The following is a 26,658-nucleotide window of genomic DNA, read 5'->3' as shown; positions in this document are numbered from 1 at the left end:
TCTGTACCTTTTCTAATTCTGCTATATCATTTTTGAGAGGCAGCAACCAGAAGTGCACACAGAAGGTGCAGTTTGCCTCATGGAGCAACTCACTGGCATTGTGATATTCTCTGCTTACTCTGCATTCCTGTCTTAATAATTCTTAACATTTGGTTTGCTTTTTTGGCCACCCCCACACACAAAACACATAATTTTCTACGCATTGTCCACAATGGCATCTAGATGTTTTTCTTGGAAGTGGCTATCCTAATGTGAACCCTAGCATCGTTTAGCTGTAATTTGGGTTACGCTTCCATGTGTGCATCACTTTGCAGTTGCCCGCATTAAATTTCATTTGCTGTTTGGATGCCCTGTCATCCAGCTCCATAATTCTTACAATTTCTCACCATTCACTTCTGATTTAAAAATTTCAAATAATTTTATGTCCTTTGTACATTTGATCACCTCACTCAGTCCGTTTTCCAGATTGTCTCCAAGACATTTCATTAAATCAGAAGGGAATAAAGTTCTATGATCCTCACAGTCCTTTACTGGGCCAGGCAAATCTGGTTCCCCTCTACTGCTAGAAGGTTCCATGCACTTACACTGATAATATTGTCAGATCTGATAATCTCAGTTTATAACCTCTAGCCCTCACAGTGTAGATGTTGAACAATGTTTTTTTACTACAACTGACAGAGCAGATTTAGTCACGAAGCTCTGATGTTCACCAGGAAAACTTCTACAAGGACATCCTGTGTTTTCAAATGCAAAAGATTATCCTTATATAGTTACTACTACTACTACTACTTAACATTTCTAGAGCGCTACTAGGGTTACGCAGCGCTGTACAATTTAACAAAGAGAGACAGTCCCTGCTCAAAGAGCTTACAATCTAATAGACAAGTGAACGGTCGGTCCGATAGGGGCAGTCAATAAGAATTGCCAAGACAGAAGCTTAGCCGGTGGTGGGAGGCAGGGCTGGTGGTTGGGAGGTGGGGATAGTGCTGGGCAGACTTATATGGTCTGTGCCAGAGCTGGTGGTGGGAGGCGGGGCTGGTGGTTGGGAGGCGGGGATAGTGCTGGGCAGACTTATACTGTCTGTGCCAGAGCTGGTGGTGGGAGGCGGGGCTGGTGGCTGGGAGGCGGGGTTAGTGCTGGGCAGACTTATACGGTCTGTGCCAGAGCCGGTGGTGGGAGGCGGGGCGGGTGGTTGGGGGGCGGGATTAGTGCTGGGCAGACTTATATGGTCTGTGCCCTGAAAAAGACAGGTACAAGTCAAGGTAAGGTATACATAAAAAATGGCACATGTGAGTTTATCTTGTTGGGCAGACTGGATGGACCGTGCAGGTCTTTTTCTGCCGTCATCTACTATGTTACTTTTACTATATTGAAATGCTGCCCTGTTTCCTTACTAAAATACCTTTTTTAGTTTTCAACAAAATGGTTTAAAAATAACATCCATGAGAGAGTACCTTTGTGGAATTCTAGCCTATTGTGAATAACACAATGGTTCGGCCATTTCATTGCATTTGTTGTCAACATTTTATGAAGGATTTATTACCTGTAAAACCACTGCTACAAAAACTATCTGTTCCTTGGCACTTAAAGATCAATCCATGACCATCTACCCTTCCGGAAAGCACTAAAAACCCATTTATTCAAGCAAGCCTATCCAAATGACTCAAACTAATGAACCGATCTACCTAACATATACCCAGAAGACGATGACATCAACCCAGACTATCCAGCCCATTTTCGAAAGGGATCGCCGGCCATAAATCGGGAGATGGCCGGCGATCTCGCAAAAGCGGCCAAATTGGTATAATCGAAAGCCGCTATTGTGACACCATCGCCGCTTTCCCGTCGCAGAGCCGGCGAAAGTTCAAGGGGGCGTGTTGGCAGCAAAGTGAAGGCGGGCGGGCATGGGCGGGGTTAAGAAATGGCCGGCTTTAGCCCATAATGGGAAAAAAAAGCAGCGATGAAGAGCATTTCGCCGCTTTTACTTGGTCCCTTTTTTTTCAGGTCCAAGCTTCAAAAAGGTGCCCCAACTGACCACATGACCACCGGAAGGAATCGGGGATGACCTCCACGTACTCACCCAGTGGTCACCAAACCCCTCCCACTTAAAAAAAACAATTAGAAACATATTTTGCCAGCCTCTATCACCAGCCTCAAATTCCGTACCCACCTCCATGACAGCAGAATGTGTTCTGTCCTCCGACAGCCTTTGCCTGCTTGTGATGTGGCTCTGGGGTGAGTGTGGCACCTTTTCTGTTATTTGCACTGCAGAGACACATCAGCAATGCATTGTGGTGGGTGTAGGTATTGGTAGTTGGTAGGCTCTCTACTCCCGTGGTGCTTTTCCCCCTGCTTACTGGGTCAGAGTGTGCCCTGTTTTGTTTCCTGTTGTAGTCCATGCGGTAGTGGCCATTTTTGTAAGATAGTTTTAGATCCCTTTCCTGTGTTACCCACGTTAGAGAACGTAGTTCTTACCTTGAATGGTGCTGAAAGAGGGCATTGTACACCATTGTGCCAGCTCTGACCTACTGCTAATCTTAGTACCAGGGGACTCTTTGCCAGTGGGGCACAACCTCTGATCTGCAGTTAACTGTGAGTAAACGTGGTTATGTCAAGAAAGGACTTTTTCAGAGAGATTAGTCTTAAGGTGTGAACTGGTGTGCCACAGTTATACAGCAGCAATAAGTCCTAGAGGCTGTATGCAGGTCCCTGGAGCAGTTTAGTGGGTGCAGTACATTTGTGGGTAGTGGGTTTTGGTGGGGGGTTGGGGGGCTCAGCTCCCAAAGTAAGGGAGCTATGCACGTGGGAGCTTTTCTGAAGTCCACCGCAGTGACCCTTAGGTTGGTGTCCTGGCATGTCAGGGGGGCCAGTGCACTAAAAATGCTGCCTCCTCCCACAGCCAAATGCCTTGAATTTGGCCGGGTTTGAGATAGCCGACATAACTTTCCATTATCGCTAAAAAACGAAACCGGCCATCTCAAACCCCGGCCAAATCCAATGCATTTGGCTGGCCGGAACCGTATTATCGAAACAAAAGATGGCCGGCCATCTTTTTCGAAAATATGGTTCTGGCCAGCTCTTTGCAGCGCCGCCAAAATACATCGCCGACCATGTATTTCGCCGGCGCCGTTCGATTATTCCCCTCCACATCTCCCACCTTACTCCCTTCTCCATTGCCTATCTCTACCTACTTATTTATTCTATTACTCTGTGATACTTAATTTTTACTCTCTCTAACAACATTCTGTATTCCCTATTACTGTGTAAGCTGCATTGAACCTGCTTTGAGTGGGAAAGCGCGGGATACAAATGTAAGAATAAATAAATAAATAAAGATAGGTCTGATCAGTGGTGTAGCCAGACCTTGACGGAGGAGGGGGCACACTTTGGCCTGCCTCCCCGCCACACCAGCCCCCGCCGCCACATCATCATACTTTGGCTGGCGGGGGGGGGGGGGGGGTTCCAACCTCCCACCAGCTGAAGCATTTGTCGCGCATGCTCAGTTTCACTAAAACGAGCATGCACAGCGCGATTGAGAAGAGCAGAGTAGGCAATGCAGTGAGACTAATGCAGGACAAATGCTTCGGCTGGCGGGGGTTGGGGACCCCCGACAGCCAAACCAGGGGCCTCAGAGCCAATTTGGGGAGACTAGGTCACCATGCCCCCCCCCCCCCCCCCGTAGCTACACCACTGGCTCTGATGTAATTAATGAAAGCTACTTCTGAGACTATGAATACTGTATATCTGGAGGTCGACATTCAGCTGGTGGCAGTGAGTGTGTTTTTAGCCACCGCCGGTGCTATTCCGAGAAATTCAATTCTGGGCCATGGCACTGAAAATCCGGGATTATGCAGCTGGCTATCTCTGATGCAGAGTGCGATATTCAACACTTAACCACATAAGCAACACCACATAAAGACAGGACTGACGTTTACGTCATCCGATTTAACCACTAAACTTACGCAGTTAAGGGCTAACTTTTGGCTCTTAGCAGGTGGTCCAAGAGATGACTCTGCTCTTGGACCACCCACATAACTAGCTTTTAGTTTGGCAGTTTGCGGTGATATTCAGTGGCACTAACTGGTTAAGTGCCACTGATTATCCACGGATGACCCCGAACAAATGATTTCACTGGCCAGGACACAGCTGCACCAAAATTCAACTCTAGAGACTATGATAGAGGTAATCCAAACCACACCAAAATAACAGCAAACACAAAAGTACAAAGGGCCTTCAGGGGTTAGGGTGTCAACTCAGTAGTTTATTAATCAGACCCAACATGGTCTGTGCTTCAGCGAAACCACCTGCATCAGGGGTCTAAAAATAAAAGATGCCAAAATAAAAATGCAAAAAGAAAATCAACATAAATACATATATATAAAAGTCTAAGCAGGCTGGGTTTAGCATTACCAATAAGGCCATATTTTTGATTTCCACACGGAACTAGCAGCATTTACAAGTTTATATCGCATACATATGTAAGTACTGATTTCAGAAAGCCTCTAGTTACGTGTGGAAATCCACATGTAGAGTAATTCTACAGAATGCAAAAAAAGTTAGGACCACACGGGGCGTGTCAAGATGGCGCCGTGAGCGGTGGTGTTAGAAGCGAGCTCCTGCCTACTAACTGCTGAAATCTGATTTAATTACCTGCTTTTGTGATATGCCGCATACCAAACATAAGGGGACGATTCGGGGGGTTCCCCTTCACCCCGCGACGTCCACACCGGCAAGTGGAGGTTTGGAGCGCTTCTTCCTCGCATTGTCCCGAAGAAGCGGAGCGGAGTCCTTAGCGGGAGGGACCGGTGAAGCGATCCCCCCGCAGGAAATAGAAATATCTCTCTCCCCGCCTTTCTCTACGACGCCTCCTTGCCCTGCAACTGCCTTGAGCGGGACGGGGTTTCTCTCGGAACCCGGAAAGGGTGATTCCGAAGAGCTCAGAGGGGAGTCCAACTCTGTAAGGATATCTGCAGCTTCAGGAGAGACAGAGGTGAGCCTGGGTAAGATCTGGCTGAAGTTACTAGAAATAGAAAAAACCCTGAGACAATCTTCGGACGAGGTAAAGACTCTGAGTTTGAATGTGCAGGAAGTGAAAAACTCCTTAGATATGGCAAAACAAGACTTTTCCTCTAAGATTGATGCCTTACAGAGAGAGACAAAGCAAACTGATGATTTTAAAATGGCTGTGATAAAAGATAATATGGAAATTAGAAGAAAATTGGAACAAGTAGAGAACTTTAATAGGAGATTAAATCTCCGAATATTGAATTTTCCTAGAATATTGGGAGTACCCCCAAAAGATATGTTCCAGAGGTACTTAAAAGAAAACTTAAATTTTCCCCAAGAAGTATTTCCTCCTTTGAACAAGATGTATTACATACCAAGCACGATGAAAAAAGTTGGGACAGAGAATTCAATAGATCTACAAAATGTCACAACCATTTTGGAGCAAACAATTGAAGAACCATCTGAAAGGGGGACGTTGATAATTGCTTTTGTATTTCAACAGGATTTAAATGCTGTAATGCGTCTTTACTTAAATCAACTAACCGTGTGTTTGTTGGCCAGAAGATCTGGCTTTATCCGGACGTGACTAAGTTTACAAAAGAAAAACGTAAAAAGTTTCTCTCTATGAGGTCAAAAGTTTTGGAATTGGGAGGTTCTTTCCTCCTGGCTTATCCCTGTAAATGTGTTATCAGGTTAAATCAAGTTAAATATATATATTATATGCCTGATCAGCTTCAGACCTTCCTAGACAATAAACAACGATAGAGTTGAGATATATATGGGACTGACGGAACCATATTAATTTTTATTTATATATTATGATTGTGTTATCTTCACTAATTCCTACCCCCCTATTATTGAGGTCTAAGGAAGCCGAACTTTGTCTTTATTAGGACGTTTTTCAATTATAAATTTCCTGTATTACTATTTAATGGCTGTATTACACTTTTGCAGTAAGATAATCTCTGTAATAAGTATATAAAATTAATAAAAATTATGAACAAGAAAAGTTAGGACCAGTTCAGCATCTAACTTTAGATGTGAAAATAAAAGATAATGGTAGTTAAGCACCCAAACAGGAGTGAAACAGCAATTGGGCATGAAAGTGCACTTAGATGCTATTCTGTAACTGGGTGCCTAAGTGTTCTCACGGTAACTGCAAAGGGGCTGTTCACCAGGGCGGATCAAAGGCAAGCCCACTTTTTGCACCTGCTTTATAGAATTCATGTATTTACACGCACAAGTGCTGCATTACGTTTTTTTTGTTTGTTTGTTACATTTGTACCCCGCGCTTTCCCACTCATGGCAGGCTCAATGCGGCTTACATGGGGCAATGGAGGGTTAAGTAACTTGCCCAGAGTCAGAAGGAGCTGCCTGTGCTGGGAATCGAACTCAGTTCCTCAGTTCATTTACACTAGTTATAGACATGGCATAAGTGGTTACACCTACAGTTTGGCACATAACTCTATAACAGATTTAGTCTGCAAATGTGCCTTTATGGAATACTAGCTTAGCACCCAAAGTTTTGGCCCCTGAGTTTTAGAACCCTTTATTAAACTGACCTTATAAAAGGGCATGGAAAGGGCTTAAAAAGAACCAAAATTTACAATATATTTCCCATTTTAGAAAAGAAATGCATATGTATGTCCCAATATTTCAACACTGGGATTTAAAGCTTCTCCTTCCCAAGAACAAGTTCTTAAAAATTTCTCAATTTGGCTAGCCCATTGCAAGACTGATTAAGAGAGGAACCATTCTTAATTCCCCACTGTGTATTTTTTCTTCTAAATGAAAAAAAATACAAATTGTGGCTTCTGTGTTTAATTAACAGCATGCCGTTTTGCTATATACAAAATGCCAAACATTTTGGCCAGAGAGAACCCTTAATCAACCATATATAATACTCTATGCAAATATATAGAGGTACCACTTAATTTCCCCCAGTTGCCAGATACTACTCTCATACAAAATGTATGTATGTGAATATAGAACCTCTCAGTGTATCACAGTATAGGCTTATCCGAATGCCTTAATACCAGCCAAATGGAGTCACACTTGGCTTCCATTGCTATTTCAGTGACAACATTCACACATCCCTAAGGTTCTAAATGTGAACCAACTTCATAACGTGAGTACCAGCAACTGAAAAGGATCAGTGTCCAAACCGTGCTATTAAAAATATAATGTGCCCGTAATTCACAAAAATAATAATGTGTAAAAAAAATCATCCATTTAACCACTTATCTCTGTTTCAGCGATCACTAAAGTAGACTGATGTCACTGCGACTCAATGAGGTGCCCTGTTTTGACATCTTCCTCAGGAGCAAATCATACATATTATAAAATCTAATATTATTCTTAGCTGACAATGCAGAATAAAGTACTTTGCGCATCCAGAAAAGTCCATCTTAAAAAAGAATCCCAACCAACAAAAAGCACTAGCAGGGATTCCTCCCTGTATGCGGACATCATAACGTGATGACATCACCCATGATCACAAATCACAATGCTGCTCATAAGAAAGAAGAAAACAGTATCTCATGGGACCACAAATGAAAGTTTTCAAAATGGCTGACATGTAAGTTATGAAATATCAAGTTACACATGAAAAATGTTGATGCAGTTTCCCTCTATGCTCAGCAGGTGGCAGTAAAACACACAAACAAGCCTATATATGCAGAACTGATAATATAAATCAGTAAAATGGCAAATTACTGTCACAACAGGACACTTAAATAAATCTGGAGTTCATGGATCTCAAATCACACCAAAGACCAACTTAAACACATTTGAGATTTGGAAGAAAAATAGAAAAGGTACAGAGGAGGGCAACAAACATGATAAAGGGGATGGGACGACTTCCCAATGTAGAAAGGCTAAAGCAGCAACAGCTATTTAGATTGGAGAAAAGAAGGCTGAGGGGAGATATAAGTACATAAGTAATGCCATACTGGGAAAAGACCATGGGGTCCATCGAGCCCGGCATCCTGTCCACGACAGCGGCCAATCCAGGCCAAGGGCACCTGGCAAGCTTCCCAAACGTACAAACATTCTATACATGTTATTCCTGGAATTGTGACTTTTTCCCAAGTCCATTTAGTAGCGGTTTATGGACTTGTCCTTTAGGAAACCGTCCAACCCCTTTTTAAACTGTGCTAAGCTAACCCCCTTCACCACTTTCTCCGGCAACGAATTCCAGAGTTTAATTATACGTTGGGTGAAGAAAAACTTTCTCCGATTTGTTTTAAATTTACTACACTGTAGTTTCATCGCATGCCCCCTAGTCCTAGTATTTTTGGAAAGCGTGAACAGACGCTTCACATCCACCTGTTCCACTCCACTCATTATTTTATATACAGTGGTGGAAATAAGTATTTGATCCCTTGCTGATTTTGTAAGTTTGCCCACTGACAAAGACATGAGCAGCCCATAATTGAAGGGTAGGTTATTGGTAACAGTGAGAGATAGCACATCACAAATTAAATCCGGAAAATCACATTGTGGAAAGTATATGAATTTATTTGCATTCTGCAGAGGGAAATAAGTATTTGATCCCCCACCAACCAGTAAGAGATCTGGCCCCTACAGACCAGGTAGATGCTCCAAATCAACTCGTTACCTGCATGACAGACAGCTGTCGGCAATGGTCACCTGTATGAAAGACACCTGTCCACAGACTCAGTGAATCAGTCAGACTCTAACCTCTACAAAATGGCCAAGAGCAAGGAGCTGTCTAAGGATGTCAGGGACAAGATCATACACCTGCACAAGGCTGGAATGGGCTACAAAACCATCAGTAAGACGCTGGGCGAGAAGGAGACAACTGTTGGTGCCATAGTAAGAAAATGGAAGAAGTACAAAATGACTGTCAATCGACAAAGATCTGGGGCTCCACGCAAAATCTCACCTCGTGGGGTATCCTTGATCATGAGGAAGGTTAGAAATCAGCCTACAACTACAAGGGGGGAACTTGTCAATGATCTCAAGGCAGCTGGGACCACTGTCACCACGAAAACCATTGGTAACACATTACGACATAACGGATTGCAATCCTGCAGTGCCCGCAAGGTCCCCCTGCTCCGGAAGGCACATGTGACGGCCCGTCTGAAGTTTGCCAGTGAACACCTGGATGATGCCGAGAGTGATTGGGAGAAGGTGCTGTGGTCAGATGAGACAAAAATTGAGCTCTTTGGCATGAACTCAACTCGCCGTGTTTGGAGGAAGAGAAATGCTGCCTATGACCCAAAGAACACCGTCCCCACTGTCAAGCATGGAGGTGGAAATGTTATGTTTTGGGGGTGTTTCTCTGCTAAGGGCACAGGACTACTTCACCGCATCAATGGGAGAATGGATGGGGCCATGTACCGTACAATTCTGAGTGACAACCTCCTTCCCTCCGCCAGGGCCTTAAAAATGGGTCGTGGCTGGGTCTTCCAGCACGACAATGACCCAAAACATACAGCCAAGGCAACAAAGGAGTGGCTCAGGAAGAAGCACATTAGGGTCATGGAGTGGCCTAGCCAGTCACCAGACCTTAATCCCATTGAAAACTTATGGAGGGAGCTGAAGCTGCGAGTTGCCAAGCGACAGCCCAGAACTCTTAATGATTTAGAGATGATCTGCAAAGAGGAGTGGACCAAAATTCCTCCTGACATGTGTGCAAACCTCATCATCAACTACAGAAGACGTCTGACCGCTGTGCTTGCCAACAAGGGTTTTGCCACCAAGTATTAGGTCTTGTTTGCCAGAGGGATTAAATACTTATTTCCCTCTGCAGAATGCAAATAAATTCATATACTTTCCACAATGTGATTTTCCGGATTTAATTTGTGATGTGCTATCTCTCACTGTTACCAATAACCTACCCTTCAATTATGGGCTGCTCATGTCTTTGTCAGTGGGCAAACTTACAAAATCAGCAAGGGATCAAATACTTATTTCCACCACTGTACCTCTATCATGTCTCCCCTCAGCCGTCTCTTCTCCAAGCTGAAAAGCCCTAGCCTCCTTAATCTTTCTTCATAGGGAAGTCGTCCCATCCCCGCTATCATTTTAGTCGCCTTTCTCTGCACCTTTTCCAATTCTACTATATCTTTCTTGAGATGCGGCGACCAGAATTGAACACAATACTCAAGGAGCAGTCGCACCATGGAGCGATACAACAGCATTATAACATCCTCACACCTGTTTTCCATGCCTTTCCTAATAATACCCAACATTCTATTCGCTTTCCTAGCCACAGCAGCACACTGAGCAGAAAGTTTCAGTGTATTATCGACGACAACACCCAGATCCCTTTCTTGGTCCATAACTCCTAACGTGGAACCTTGCATGACATAGCTATAATTCAGGTTCTTTTTTCCCACATGCATCACCTTGCACTTGCTCACATTAAACGTCATCTGCCATTTAGCCGCCCAGTCTCCCAGTCTCGTAAGGTCCTCTTGTAATTTTTCACAATCCTGTCGCGATTTAACAACTTTGAATAACTTTGTGTCATCAGCAAATTTAATTACCTCGCTAGTTACTCCCATCTCTAAATCATTTATAAATATATTAAAAAGCAGCGGTCCTAGCACAGACCCCTGAGGAACCCCACTAACTACCCTTCTCCATTGTGAATACTGCCCATTTAACCCCACTCTCTGTTTCCTATCCTTCAACCAGTTTTTAATCCACAATAGGACAATAAAACAATGAGTGGAGTGGAACAGGTAGACGTGAATCACTTGTTTACTCTTTCCAAAAATACTAGGACTAGGGAGCACGCAATGATGCTACAAAGTAGTAAATTTAAAACAAATTGGAGAATTTTTTTATTCACTCAACATGTAATTCAACTTTGGAATTCATTGCTAGAGAATGTTGTAAAAGCAGTTAGCTTAGTGGGGTTCATAAAAGGTTTGGATATCTTCCTAAAAGTCCATAGACCATTATTAACATGGCCTTAGGGAAAATCCACTGCTTAATTCTAAGATAAGCAGCATAAAATGTATTGTACTGTTTTGGGATTTTGCCAGGTACTTGTAACCTGGGTTGGCCACTGTTGGAAACAGGATACTGGGCTTGAAGGACCTTCGGTCTGTCCCAGTATGGGAAACACTTATGTTCTTACGGCTGCTACCACAAGCTAACATTGCAGCGCGCAAGAGGCTTACTGTATGCAAACTATGTGTGGAAAACCCGCGGCAAACGTGGGCAGACTATGCTGGACGCATGCGCACAAGATTTCACAGTAAACACGGCTTCTCGTGTGCATGTCTAAAGAAAAACCAAAAGTGTTAGCACAAATCAGTGCTTGTTCTTCTGCGTCTAAACTGCTTACATGTAAATTTTTTGTGAGGCTCATATTTAGGCGCAGAAGAATAAGCACTAATGTGTGTTTTCATTTTTGGTTTTGTTCCAACATGTGCACATGTTTGTTACTTTCCATCTGCCTTTAAAACTTGCATGGGCTTCCCCCTGTTTGCAAAACAACAACAAAAAACGGCAAATTTGAAAGATTGACAAGAAATCCTCTCCACAAACCTTCTATGCCACCCCAAACCCTAATAGAAAAGCTCTTGTGTTGTGCTTGCATCAAGAGTGAGCGGCATATTCTCTTCATGTACAGTTGCCAACTAAGCGGTTTTTAGCCAGCCTGGCTGGTATTTCAATGGCCAGACCGGCTGCCAGCAGACCCTCAATACCAGCAGTAGAAAAGCCATTTTTTTTGTCCCTGATACCAACACTGAGGCACTTTGGCATCTCCCTCTCCCTTTCTCTCCCACTGCGGCATCTCTCCCTGTTGGTTCTGTGTGCACCTCCCCCCACCCTTCCCTGGTCCATCCAACATCCCTCCCTCTCCCCGAGCACATCCCAGCTCCTGAGAGTGCCTTTGCTAACAGGTGACACAGCCACTGTGATTCAAGCAAGCAGCCTCTGCCTGCATTCGGGGCAATCCCTCGGACTGCATCCCACTCATGCGACTACAGGAAGTCGCATCAAAGGAAGCACAACACAGCTGAGGAAGGTCCCGAATGCAGGCAGAGGCTGCTTGCTTGAATCACTGCGGCTGTGTTGACTGTCAGCAAAGACACTTTCAGGTCCTGGGAGGTGCATAGGGAGAAGGAGAGACACTGGAAGGTTGGACCTGCAGCAGAGGGAGACAGAGGCAGCGGGAGAGATGCTGTCTGGACCGGGAGAGGAAGGGACAGGGACTCAGGGAATGCTGAACTCATCAGAGAAAGGAGAGGGAAGAGATGTTGAATCTGCGAGATGGGGATGGGAGAGAGAGACTGAAATGCTGAATCTGCCCAGGGAGAGAGTAAGAGAAACCACACTGAGGGATGGGGAGAGATGCTAGACCTGGGGGTGAGGGACACGAGGCGGTGAAGAGATAAAAATCAGTTGGGGGGTTGGAGAGGGGGAGAGACACAGAAGAGATGCTGGCCTCAGGGTGGGTTGTGTGGAAGGAAAGGAAAACGGGATGGAGTTGCACAGGGAAACAGAAAAGAGATGCCAGGCATGGAGGTAATATAGTGACAGGGACATAGAAGGGCAGTACTGGAAAAGGGAGGAATAGGGACATGGGGATAATGCTGGAACAAGGGAAGGACAGGGCCTCTGAGAGGGCAGATGCTCAACATGGGGGACGATAGGGACACAAAGGGCAGATGCTGGGGGGGGGGGGGAGTGAATAGGAACAGAGGCATAGAGAGGAGATGCTGGAAGGACGGAAAAGGGACACAGAGGGGATATGGATAGTGGACATGGAGAGAGGAAATGTTAAATGAACTGGAGACCCTGCAAAGACAGGAAAAGAGAAATGCAGAAAGAGACATTGGGACAGTTGGTTGTAGAGGGCTATGGGGAAGGTTGCGACAATAGTATGGAAAGAGACGTGGTGGGGCACAGAGCGAGGCAAAGGAGGGGCATGAAACGAGGCAGGTGTCAGGTTTTTCTCTGTCAAAAAATTGCCAACCCTGTCTTTATGGAATACCTAAATTAGCTCATTGGCATTAATTTTAATACAACTTGCAGCTGTCACCTGAATACAAGTCCTCTCTACATCTTATTTTGATTTTGCTCACACCTTTTTAGTAGTAGCTCAAGGTGAGTTACATTCAGGTACACTGGATATTTCTCTGTCCCAGGAGGGCTTACAATCCAAGCTTCTACCTAAGGCAGTGGAGGGTTAAGTGATTTACCCAAGATCACAAAGAGCAGCAGTGGGATTTGAACCGGCCACCTCTGAATTGCAAGACCACTGCTCTAACCACTAGGCCACTCCTCCACACATGACAGGCTAGCAACCCTCAGTAACCCTGCAGCTAAGCCCACAATTGCTTCCTACATCGGCCCCTTACTGTTTAGAGCAGCGGGCTAAGAACCTCATGGATGCTTTTTGTAACCTTGGGAAACCACATAAGCCTATATATTGTCAGGTACAAACTCAGTAGTCGATTCAAAAAGCCATACTGCGATGGCTGAGCACGTGGCTTTTACTGTGAGAAAATATTCCACAGTGATGCAATAAGCTGAGATACAAAGATGCACATAGACCTCACAGAGTAATGAGGAAACACCCGCTGGAAACGTGCACACAAAGATTTTGAGATAAGGGCGGCTTCACTGTGCACACATCCGAAGCAAACATAAGTGCAGCACAGATCTGCACACAAACCAGAAGGTTCTTCTGCATATAAATATTAGCCTCACAAAAATTAACGTGCAAGAAAATTTTGTGAAGCTGATATTTATACACAGAACCTGCGTAGACATGTGCTGGAACTTTTGTTTTCTTCAGACATGCGCACAGTGAAGCTGCTGTTGCAGTTACTTCTGGTTACAAAAAAAAAAGAAAAATCTGGCATTAAATCCTCTTAACTAACCCTTCTACTCTGTAAGGAACCTTGTGGTGAATTTCTCACATTAGGTGCTTGGGTTAAAATCCTGTTTACTTACGTGCATTGCAGAGGAACACCTAAAGGCCTCATTCCATTCATTTTAATATACTGCGAGCGAGTTAACTGCTAAGGTGAACTCCTTCCTGCATCCTGCAGCCAGTAACCTGCTACACAGCTCTGCCCACCAGCCCTTTAGATTATAAGCCCTTCAAGGACAGGAAAATATTTAGGATAAGTGAATGTAACTCATCTTGAGCTACTGCTGAGAAAGGCAGGTGTTAAAATTGTAAATAAAAAAGTGGGTTCTCAATACATTTCTTCACCCAGTAAGCTGTATATTTTCCTGTGATCACTCAGGAGCAGTGATTTTTAGCCAGGTAAATGTAGCTTTCGGAAGGAAAACTTTAGGCACTGCTAAATAGGGTCAGCCTTCCTAAAAATATTTTTGGATGTACGTGCCTCCTATCTGGCCTTAACATGGCTCAGGGCCTCAGGTAACCCCCTCACCTCGCACCACCTACATGGAGGGTTGTACACTACTGGTACTGGTTTGGCATCGAGCTTTATTTTTGAATTCGCCTGAGCAGACCAGCGATTAGACAGATGTGCAGCGGGAAGATGGGATCAGTGCAGATCCTTCAGTTTTTCAACCAGCCAGGACAGCATTGCTCTACCTGTTCTTGCCCCATGCGCTAATCCTCCCACTCTCCTTAATGTTGATGTTATACATTGGCTGATTCATGTTACCTTGCAGAGGCAGCAGAACCCAACCCTAACACGTCAATGTTCTGGATTTATGTTAGAGCAATAAAATGGTGTGTGACCTTTTGGGTAAAAGCACCCTGAAAGCAGGGGGTTGTGGTGGGGGGTCGCGACTCTCTGTGGCAGACAACTGCCAGGCAGAGTCTGAAACATAAGTGGTTAGCCACTGGGGCTGTGGTGGATTTAATGCCTAGATATCAGGGGTGGTACGAGGGAAAATGGTTCCTTGTACTGTGTTGCTCAGTGTTACAATGGATTTCTGTCTCATCCTGTTTGCTTTGAATATCTTTGTGGCCATAATAAATACCTTGGATTTGCATTTAGCTCACTCAACGTGTAATTAAACTCTGGAATTTGTTGCCAGAGAATGTGGTGAAGGTGGTTAGCTTAGCGGAGTTTTAAAAAGGTTTGGATGGCTTCCTAAAGGAAAAGTCCATAGACCATTATTAAATTGGACTTGGGGAAAATCCACTATTTCTGGGGATAAGCAGTATAAAATGTTTTGTACTTTTTGGGGATCTTGTCAGGTATTTGTGACCTGGATTGGCCACTGTTGGAAACAGGGCTGGGCTTGATGGACCTTTGGTCTTTCCCAGTATGGCAATACTTATGTACCTTTCTCTAACAGCAGCTCAAGGTGAGATATATTCAGGTACAGTAGTTATTTTCCTGTCCCTGGAGGATTTACAATCGAAGGAACTACCACAGAAAGCAACCAAGGGTTTAGCAGCGATATTACGGTAGGTTGTACACATTGAGCGATGCAGAGAGGAACTGTGCGCAGGAACACACAGTAGCAGGTTGTGTTAAAATATATGCTAACAAGATAATTAACGTATTACGTGAAATGCAGAGAGTACACAGTCCACTGTTGATGCACACACAACACTAATATTTTTTCACCAGGTCTTGGGCTGCATGGAAGGTTTTGTGGAGAGGATATTCTGTGCTTAAATATCAGCTTCTCTAACATTTCAAGTGCAAACAAGATGTTTACGGCTCACATTTAGGTACATTGTACGCATGCATTCGGCATAATCCTACACACTTGCCACAGGGTTTCCAAGCATAAAATTTGCATATAATTAACTTACTGTATTGCTTGGCACCACATGCTAAGACAATCACATGCAGTTCTACTGCCAGCCTTTCTGCAAGGGCCTCTATGTTCGTACCTGAGGCAACAAAGGGTTAACTGACTTGCTCAAGATCAGAAGCAGCAGTAGTGGGATAGTCTTATTTATTTATTGGGATTTATTAACTGTCTTTATGAAGAGATTCACCCAAGGCTGTGTACAAGAGGTACATTAACCCTAGACTGCTGCTGCTCTGTTAGGCTATTGCTCCACTTACAACATTTGCTTTTTGGGGTTTCTTTTCCTCAAGAGCCAAACTTTAATTTAGGTGAATGAAGCCATAATAACAAACAAGTCACTGTATGTTAACATGTTTGAAACAAAAGAAAATCTCCCTGGTTGGTGAGTCAGAATGAATGTACACATAGCAGCAGCCTGTACAAGGCATGTACCTGTAGCTGTAAATGGATCATGAACGGATACATTCAGCTGGAAAATGGCAGAGATAAACTGCAACCTGTCATTGCTTTACTCACATGAACACTTTGCATCTCCTCAGACAACAACAAATCTATTAGACTGTAAGCTCTTTGAGGAGGGACTGTCTTGCTTCTATGTTTGTGCAGCGCTGCGTACACCTTGTAGCGCTATAGAAATGCTAAATAGTAGTAGTAGTAGTAGTAGTACTGTCATCTGGTGCTCACAGATTTTGCTGTCCTGGAATTTCCTGCTGACTTTCGGAAAATGTTAACCCTGGAATGTTTTGTACACAGTAGTTTCAAAACTACCCTGACAGCCTCCTCAATTTGCTAGAAACTGCTGAAATAAAACAGGAAAGGAGAAACTTGGCAGTCAAGAAAAAGAAAATCACCTGAGCACAGTCACCCCCGAGGTGCTGGAAGAAAACCCAAACCACAACCTGAGTCTCCTGCCAAATCAAAGTCAGGAAAGCTAAGGAGAGGACTGGAGCTCTGGCACCTTTCCTGAAAAGAAGGACTAGGAAAGCCCTGCTGAAATCCGAGGCGGAGAGACGGAGCCCCTGCCAACCCCCCTCTGTGCGCTCAGGAATAAATCGGATCATCTTCTCTGCTATAAATGATCAATTCCTACAAACGCAACCGAAGCCGAAGCTTGTGACCCCTCACCTGAGGAAGAGTGCGGCCTCCCATTCCCAGAGCCCGGGCAGGCAGGAAAGAGGTGGAGGGAGCACAGCACTGACTCTCCAGCACCGCCCGCATTGCACAATCCAGTCCTGCTGCTCCGCCCGGCCCTCAACTGCGCCTCACCCCGCGGCTGCACAATCCCAGCCGCCTCCCATACATCAGCCCTCGCCCTGGCTGGACCCCCATCTCTACCCCCCCCCCCCCCTCCACGCCTCATTACAAGCAGCATTATTGGAGGGAGGGAGGAAAGAAGGGACAGAGCTCTGAGCTGAACTAGATAGAAGTGCCTGTTTGTTCAAATAACTTTTTTGTGTGTGACTGGAAGGGGAAGGGGATTTTGTGCTGTAAATGACTTCAAGCTTAAGAGACGTGATGAGTACGAGAAGAAATCAAGCTCTATATATCCAGATCCACCGACCCAACATAAAAATACATGGACACCTGCCACACAATGTAACCAAAGAACGTAATGGACATTACCTGACTCCCCCCTCCCTAAGTTCCCCCCAATTGTACCTACCATACATGTACCTTATATCCACCACAATATCACCTTGTATTCATTCATACCATGTAATATGTAAGCCACATTGAGCCTGCAAAAAGGTGGGAAAATGTGGGATACAAATGCAACAAAATAAATAAATAAAGATCTCCTTCAAGCTTATCAGCATAGAGCTGTATAACCAGCCCTGCCTCAGGCACTCCTCCATCAAGTATTATGTCACCTAGTCTCACACAGGAGATCTATAGCCAGCCCTCTATTTATAGAATGTTACACCCCTCACCCTGGAACATAACTCTAGCCCTGCCTCAAACACCCCAGCAATGAAACTACCCCCACCTCACCTTGACCTGGGGTTCCACACCAGCCCTGTATCAAGCACCCCTCAGCTACATCTGGCCCCTTCTCAAGTAGGCTAGCACCAAGTATTTTCCTGTTTCACCCAACCCAGCACTGAGTACTACCTCTGCGTGGCAGTCTCACCCTGGGCTCCATACCTGCACCTACTTCAAAAGCAAATAGTAGTAGTAGTAGTAGCACTGAGTATTACCCCAACTCATCTCACATAGGGCGACCTACCTGCCCACCTCAAGAAGATCAGTGCCGAGTTCTACACCCAGCCCTGCCTCAAGAAACCCAGGACTGAGAACCACCATGCCCCACCCCATTCCATGGCTCCTTATCTGATCCCACCTCAAACAGATCAGTGCACAGTTCTTAGGCACCCTGCTGCTCAGTGAGAGCACAATCTATAAAGGCATCTGGCTGGCCAGATCTTGTTATATAATACAAGCATAACCCACTATCTGCATGCCTTACATTATTTATGCACTCATAGGTACAGCAACCATAGACCTGGAGTAACTGTAGTCATATAAATGCAGAAGGGACACATAAAGTAACATGTGTAAGTGGGAGCTCTGGCCGTGCCCCTCCCTCCTCTTGTTTTCACATGCTATGCTACATATGCATGCCCATACAGAACAGTGTTTCAGCACTCACTGACACTTTTGTAGTTTACGCTGACATGCATAACTGCTACTATTCTTTAAATTAATGCTCACACGTGAGGCATAAATGCAGACAGCAAATTATAGAAATGCCCTTAATATATAACACTGCCTCATGCAGAGCAAAACTGTCACTCCTCATCCCGAAACAGCCTTAAAAGCAGTACAGAGCACTAAACCAGCCCCACATCAAACTGTCCAGCCCAGATCTTTATTCCTAGTCCTACTATCCCAACCCACAGCTCTATAACTAGCCCTGATCACCCTAACCAAGAATTCTCTATACCCAGCTATGCCTAACACAACCCGGAGCTCTGTACCAAGCCCTGTCTCATCCCAACCCGGAGTTATTTACCCAGCCCTGCCTCACTCAAACTCAGAGCTCTGTACCCAGTACTGCTTCATAAGAACATAAGAATAGCCATACTGGGTCAAACCAATGGTCCATCTAGCCCAGAATCCTGTTTCCAACAGTGACTAATCCAAGTCACAAGTATCTGTCAGAAACCCAAATAGTAGCAACATTCCATGCTACCAATCCCAAGGCAAGCAGTGGAGTCCCCATGTCTGTCTTAATAGCAGACTATGGACTTTTTCTCCAGGAGCTTGTCCAAACCTTTTTTAAACCCACATACGCTGACTGCTGTTACCACATCTTCAGTCAACAAGTTCCAGAGCTTATCTATTCATTGATGCCCCGATGCTCAGAAGCAAACACGGGCACTAGAAGCCATTAGCGCGGGACTAGTATCCGCGTTTGCTGGTGCACAATGAACAGATGCCCCTACATTGGAAATACCGTGCTTGCCCCACAAATAGCATGCAAATGTGATTTAAAAATTACATATTTTCCTATTCCCTGCAATGATCAGAGTGCAGCGCCCTGAAGAAGGGCACCCATACTGCAGAAAAACTGATGCCAGTTCAGAGCTGGCAACAGAGTTTCTGAAGAGAGGATTTGAGCTCCCGATTGGACAATCATATCGTGAAGGAGGAGTGGTGGTGGTGGGGAGGTGGTATCAAGGGAAAGAAGTGCCAACCTGAGAGGTTACATCCCAACTCCTGAAAGTGAAATCCAGAAGCTCAGCAACCTCCTGCCTGTTAATTGGTTGCAGCTAACCTGAGCGACATGAACCCGAAAGAAGCTGCTCAGACCTCCCTGTCACACAGCGGAATGGCACACTTCAGAACAGAAGCTCCTGTTCCCCCCCATCAGACTGGGCATGAGCATAACAGCTTTGCTTATGCATAGCTCTTGTGTGCATACTCCTGGTGCGATCCTGCCACTTTACTTCCTCATGCTCAAAGCTAATAGCATACATATCATTTGCATACTATTAGCATCGAGCATGAAGAAGTTATTTTTGGGTGCTGTTGTGGCAATAAACTTTGGTGCTATTCCGTACAGCACTGGAGTAACGAGCATCGAGGCATGAGTGAAAAAATATTTTCTCCTATTTCTTTTAAAAGTATTTCCATGTAACATCATTAAGTGTCCCCTAGTCTGTACTTTTTGAAAGAGTATAAAATCGATTCACTTCTACTCATTCTATACCACTCAGGATTTTGTAGACCTAAATCATATCTCCCCTCAGCCGTCTCTTTTCCAAGTTGAAGAGCCTTAACTTCTTTAGCTTTTCCTCATACGAGAGGAGTTTCACCCCCTTTATCATTTTGGTCATCCATCATTCCTTCTCTGATATCTTGGTTCTTTACTGCCCATCCCACACATTATGCTCTCAGCAGCAGAACAAACTTGCCCCTTCCTTTTGTGAGATCTCGCATGACTCCATTCGACATTCTATCTTTTCAGTATAAGGTCCAGAACTATGGAATGCTCTAACACCACACCCTTACATTTTTTAAAACTGATCTCAAAACTCACTTATTTTTGAATGCTGTAATAAATATAGGACATACTACTACTACTACTACTTAACATTTCTAAAGCGCTACTAGGGTTACGCAGCGCTGTACAATTTAACATAGAGGGACAGTCCCTGCTCAAGGAGCTTACAATCTAAAAGACAAGTGAACAGTCAGTCCGAAAGGGGCAGTCAAATTGGGGCAGTCTGGATTACTGAACGCAGCATTGAAGAGGTGGGCTTTAAGCAAAGACTTGAAGATGGGCAGGGACAGAACCTAGCCACCAGAGGGAGCTCTTATGGTGGAAGACTGCTGTAATGACCAGAAGAGAGCCACTAGAGGGCACTCATGAGTAGAAGCTACTACTACTACTACTACTACTATTTAGCATTTCTATAGCGCTACAAGGCATACGCAGCGCTGCACAAACATAGAAGAAAGACAGTCCCTGCTCAAAGAGCTTACAATCTAATAGACAAAAAATAAATAAAGTAAGCAAATCAAATCAATTAATGTGAACGGGAAGGAAGAGAGGAGGGTAGGTGGAGGCGAGTGGTTACAAGTGGTTACAAGTCAAAAGCAATGTTAAAAAGGTGGGCTTTCAGTCTAGATTTAAAGGTGGCCAAGGATGGGGCAAGACGTAGGAGCTCAGGAAGTTTATTCCAGGCGTAGGGTGCAGCGAGACAGAAGGCGTGAAGTCTGCTTAGATGGGTAGTGACCACTAGAGGGCATTCTAATGGTGGAGGTCCTTGTGTTATTTTGTAGAGGCCACTAAGGGGAGCCCTGCCTCAATGATAGCCCAGACACAGATAGCTGGGAAGGGGGAGGTGTGGAGGTTACCCTTGTGCTAATTTGAAAGGGAGGGCCCATGGCAGAAGGTAGGAATAGTTCCCTTCAGAAGGCAAGCCCATTGGATAAGGTTCTGTACTTTTTCCAGAATATAGGAGGAACCCAGGAAGGGTGGGGTTGGTAGGAAGCAGCCCTTTAAAAATGTCTTCCACAGTGTGCCTTTGAGCGGAAAAATGGTTGTAAGATGGAAGTCTGTTACTCTTATTAATAAAAACATTAAAAAAAAAAAAATGTCTTTTCTCAAGAAGGAGCCCTCCAAGAAGAAAGAAGGATGCCAAGCAACTGATAACTGGACACTAAAGGAAAGGATTCCTAAAGAAAGACAAGGTACTTGCCTGAAGTACAGAATAATAGGAAGGATAAGGAACTTTGATTTGACCACAGTGTGAAATGAACACTGTGAGCCTTGAAGTAAGACTCTGGTGTTAACAGCCGGGGATGGAGGACAGGAAATCCTGTCCAAGGAGTGGTGGCTGTTTTTATGTGAGACCCTTATTTCCCAGTGGAGGGCTCAGTTGAAGAGACTATAATGAATTGTTTGTTGAAAGAAGAGTAACCCCTACAGAGTGGTTAGCAGAAGCTAATTGGAGTGGATTTGCATTTAGACTGGTTAATTTGCATATCCTGGGAAGCCGGCTAACTGAGTATTGTATAACTGACCCACACACTCCCCAATGGAGGGCTCTGTTCAAGAGTGCTTGCTAAAGTGTTTGGTGCAAGAAAAATACCCCTTCAGAGTAATTAAAGTATAGCCTGTGGCCGTGAGAGATTTGCCTTCTGAGTGGTTAATTTGCAAATCCTGTGAAGCCTGTTTGTCAAGTGGTGTTCTCCAGATGGAGTACCAGGTGGCACAAGGAGGGTAACAGAGCTGTGACCTGTTACTGGGAAAGGTTTCAGAAGGGGGATGTTGGAGGAAATAACAGATGATTTATGATTATTCACCTTGAGTTAAGGGGAGCTGTGCAGATTGACTTTGCAAGAGAAATAAAGCACTTTATTATATCTAGGAGGTTTACGTCCCTGGTGCACTCTGGTGTAACATTTATCCAGTCAATATTGGGATAATTGAAATCACCTATTAATATACTGTTGGCCATTTTGCCAGCTTTTCTAATTTCTGTAAACATTTCTTCATCTGTCTGTTCAATCTGTCCTGGAAGACGGTAGAACAGCCCTACAAAAATACTCCTTCCCTTCACATATGGAATTTCTACCCATAATGATTCCACGCTGCTATCTGTTTCATGTAGAATGTTTATTTTGTTTGACTCAATTCCCTCTTTAAGATATAGCGCAACCCCCTCCCCCTCCAATTTGATCTCCTCTATCATCCTATATAATAAAAAGCACCTCCAACTTCTGAAGCTGACTCTGTAAAAGTGAAGCTTTGAAGGGTTCGTGCTCCTGCTGTATCCATCTTCTTAATTGACGTCACATACTTCCAGGTTCATCACAAACAGCAGTGACCAATCACTGGAAGGGAACGCTGCAGAGTTGCCAGGCAACGGAACGCAACATCACACGCATGAGGGTGTCGTCGTCCCTCCCTTCCTCCCTCCCTCCCTTCCAGTTCCAGGCCCCCTCCCTCCAAATTTTAAAAGTCAGCTTCACTTACCAAGTCGGGTTTACAGCGCCGGCAGCAGCGGTAAAAGGCATGCAGGCTCGGCCCTTCTCTCTCTCTCAGCTCTGGTCCCGCCCTTGTGGTAACAGGAAATGAGGGCGGGACCAGAGCTGAGAGAGAAGGGCCGAGCCTGCACACCTTTTACCGCTGCTGATGGCCACCGTAACCCCGACTTGGTAAGTGAAGATGACTTCTAAAATTTGGAAGGAGGGGTGCTGGACCTGGAACGGAGGGAGGGAGGAAAGGAGGGACGACGACCCTGGAACTGGGAGGGAGGGGGACCCTGAAACTCGGGGAGGAGGACACTGAAACTCGGAGAGAGGGAGGGAGGGGTACTCTGAAACTCGGAAGGGAGGGAGGGGATGACCCTGGAACTCTGAGGGAGGGAGGGAGGGGAGACCCTGGAACTGGGAGGGAGGAGCCCATGGCACACACTCTCATTCTCACACACACACACTCTCTCTCTCACGGACACACTCGTACCCAGTCTCACTCTCTCTCTGTCACACACACACACTTGCACATTCACTCTCTCTCTCTCTCACAGTCACTCTCACACACACTCTCTCAAACATACACACTCCAAGGAAAACCTTGCTAGCACCTATTTCATTTGTGTCGGAAACGGGCCTTTTTTACTAGTTGTAATATAATTTGTACCTTGTTAACACAGTGTTCCATTGATTATCTTTTTTCCACAAAGTCTCTGAGATGCCTATTATATCTACCTCATCATTTAGTGCTATATAATCTAACTCTCCCATCTTATTTTTTAGGCTTCTAGCATTTGTATACAAGCACTTCAAACTGTATTTTTTCCTTGCAGCTACAAATTGCTTAGAAGTTGACAGGGATAATGTGCATCTCTCTCCTTAAACACTCCTGGCCTTCTTTCACCAAGTTTGAAACCTCTCTATTGGGATTCCTTAAATGTCCTGTTTCAATAGTATTCTTCAAGGATACTCCACACTGAACCATGCGCTCCTGAGTGACTGTTGGCTTCCCCTCCCATTTTATTTTAAAAGCTGCTCTATCTCCTTTTTAAAAGTTAGTGCCAGTAGCCTGGTTCCATCTTGGTTAATGTGGAGTCCATCCTTTCAGAATAGGCTTTCCTTTTCCCAGAATGTTGCCCAGTTCCTAACAAATCTAAATCCCCTTATCCCTACACTATCGTCTTAATCACACATTGAGACTTCGGAGCTCTGCCTGCTTTTTGGGTCCTGCGTGTGGAAGGGGGAGCATTTCTGAAAATAGTAACCTGGAGGATCTGGACTTCAGCTTTCTACCTAAGAGCCTAAATTTGGCTTCCAGAACCTTCCTTCCACATTTTCCTATGACATTGGTAGGGTCTTCCCCAGCACTATCTAAAATTCTAGCTAGGTGATGCATGAGGTTCGCCACCTTTGCACCAGGCAGGCAAGTAACCAGGTGATCCTCACGTCCACCAGCCACCCATCTATATATATATATGCCTAATTGTCACGGTTGTGACTGTATCCCATGCCTACACTCACCTTGCCTCCTGGTGACCAGGCCCTATGGCTGCTGTGGACTGTCTTCTTCTTACTTCCCAAACATGTTCCAGAGTTCATTCCAGCCCTGATGTTCCAGCACTCCAGACTTGCCCGGGTGTTCCTGCTGCTAAGCCTCACCTGTGACCTAATCTGTAATTGCCTTTATTAAGCACCTGGGAACTTTCAGACTTGCCTTTGCAACAGAGGTCTTCCGTTGAGTTTTTGTCTGTGTGTGTGTTGCTGTTCCTGCCCTGCTAGTTCTTGTCTTGTAAGCCTTTAGCTTCAGTTCCCTTCCTGCTTGTGTCTGCCCTGTTTGTCTTCAGCTTCAGTTCCCTTCCTGCTTGTGTCTGCCCTGTTTGTCTTCAGCTTCAGTTCCCAAGCCTGTTTGAAAATCCTGAATCCTGTTCCAGAATCCTGAATCCTGTTCCAGCCAAGCCTGTCTGAGAATCCTGCATCCTGTTCCAGCCAAGCCTGTCTGAGAATCCTGAATCCTGTTCCAGAATCCTGAATCCTGTTCAAGCCAAGCCAAGCCTGTTCCAGAATCTGGTTGTTCCAGTCCTGCTTATTCCAGCCCTGCTCATCTATAGCTTCAGTCCCCATCCTGCTAGTTCCGGTCCTGCTTGTACCAGCCTGTATGTGTTCAGCCTCACTTCCTGTTGGGTGGTTCACCTGCTGCTGCCACTCACTGACAGTGGCCCAAGGGCTCACTACTCCGGACTTCGTGAAAGACTGTGACACTAATGATCGAATCGCCAACTACAATAGCTGTCTTAACCCTTCCCGTCTGGGTAGAAGTTCTGGGAGACATATCCTCAGTGTGAGAGGATATTGCATCCCCTGGTAGGCAGGTCCTGGCTGGGAAAAATATGTTAAATTTACCTGGCTTTTGATTTGGGGACTGGGAAAATGTCAGGGAAGGTTCAAGGAGCTCTGTGAGAGCTCTGAGAAATGGTCCTATTAAGGAGGTGAGGTTGTTGCTGGAGTCGCACTCTGTCACAACCTGCGGGATTCTGGGCCGCCATGAAGGTGAAGGCAGTTGATAGGGAGAGGCAAGAAAGGCCCTGGATGTGTTGGGCCTGGTTTTAGCCAAAGAATCGCTGTGCAGTGATGCCATTAATGATGTCATGTGCACACGCGCATTTGTATAAAGAATCCCGTTGACTCTGGGATTGTCCCAGAGCTTGGGAAACACTGTACCACCACTAATTTTAAATATATAGAGTGAGAAACACTTGTTTTGAGCTGTTAAGGATCTTTGAAATGCTGGGCGCGATTGCGGTGCATTTGCAAAATCATGAATGTTGCACTTTTAATTAAAGAAGTCCCAAAGTATGCTGGGAAGTAAGGAGAAGCTCAAGAGAGCTCACTAATGACCCTGGTGACCCTCTAGTGGCGTGAAAAATCATCCATGTGCAGTGAGGTCTGAAAAGACCTGCACTGACACTTGCAAACTAAAATAATTTTTTTAAATAAATGTAAAGGTGCCTGCAAAGATTCAAAATAAAGAATTCAGATGTAGGGAGCTTGCAGGCATGAGCCATGGTTTCATTTGAGCCCCATTTACATTCAGAATGCTGTGAAATTAGTGTTCTGTTTTGAATTCCTGGGGTTTAAACAAATGCAAATTTGTACATAATTCAGATCATGGCATTGCTTTGACCTGAATTATATAGTTAAAAACTAAAAATTAAGGTTTTAAAGGTTATTTTTAATATAAAATAGGATAATGGAATGTTAATGGGTGAGTGTTTGAAAGGAGAGCTCTGATTGGCTGCACTACTCAGAAAAGGAACTTGACAAGAAATAAGTGTTGCTTACATGTAATGATAGTTCCCCGTGGACAGAAGATCTTCTAGCCACACAGATGAAGTGACGTCACGCTGACGTGATCGACCTGGTCATGCTCAAAAATTCCTACCTTAATGAGCACTATTTACACTGTGGAAGATCGCATCATCCCTCAGTTTAATAAAAAGAGCGAATGACAACCCAGGGAGGGAGGGAGGGACTGTGTGGCTAGTTTAGTGGAGGAGTGGCCTAGTGGTTAGGGTGGTGGACTTTGGTCCTGAGGAACTGAGTTCAATTCCCACTTCAGGCACAGGCAGCTCCTTGTGACTCTGGGCAAGTCATTTAACCCTCCATTGCCCCATGTAAGTCACATTGAGCCTGCCATGAGTGGGAAAGCACAGGGTACAAATGTAAAAAAAAAAAAAGATCTTCTGTCTACAGAGAACTATCGTTACAGGTAAGCAACTTTTATTACTCTATGGACGAGATGATCTTGTAGCCACATAGATGAAGACTCCCGTGTACACAGGTAACAGTTATAAAGCACAATATTTTGCTAACAATGCAAACAGAATAAAAGTATAGGACTGGTACCTGTGTATGGAGGTG

The 26,658-nt window shown here is 44.9% G+C and overlaps 1 protein-coding gene across 3 annotated transcripts in view; it reads right to left on the bottom strand.

Annotated features, from left to right (window-relative positions):
* Window positions 1-16,960, bottom strand: part of MST1R (macrophage stimulating 1 receptor) — a 239,425-nt gene extending 222,465 nt beyond the window's left edge. The window contains exon 1 of one of the 3 annotated variants that reach the window (XM_030205877.1): window positions 16,879-16,960. The gene's annotated coding sequence lies outside the window, so the exon portion shown is untranslated. Of the gene's footprint in view, window positions 1-13,953; window positions 14,045-16,604; window positions 16,670-16,878 lie in introns of those variants that run through there. The other 2 variants (XM_030205881.1, XM_030205878.1) reach the window with 2 other exon arrangements.
* Between the last annotated feature and the right edge of the window lie 9,698 nt (window positions 16,961-26,658).

Source organism: Microcaecilia unicolor, chromosome 6 (genome assembly GCF_901765095.1).
Source record: "Microcaecilia unicolor chromosome 6, aMicUni1.1, whole genome shotgun sequence".
Taxonomy (NCBI): domain Eukaryota; kingdom Metazoa; phylum Chordata; class Amphibia; order Gymnophiona; family Siphonopidae; genus Microcaecilia; species Microcaecilia unicolor.
This window is presented reverse-complemented; position numbering and strand designations above follow the sequence as displayed.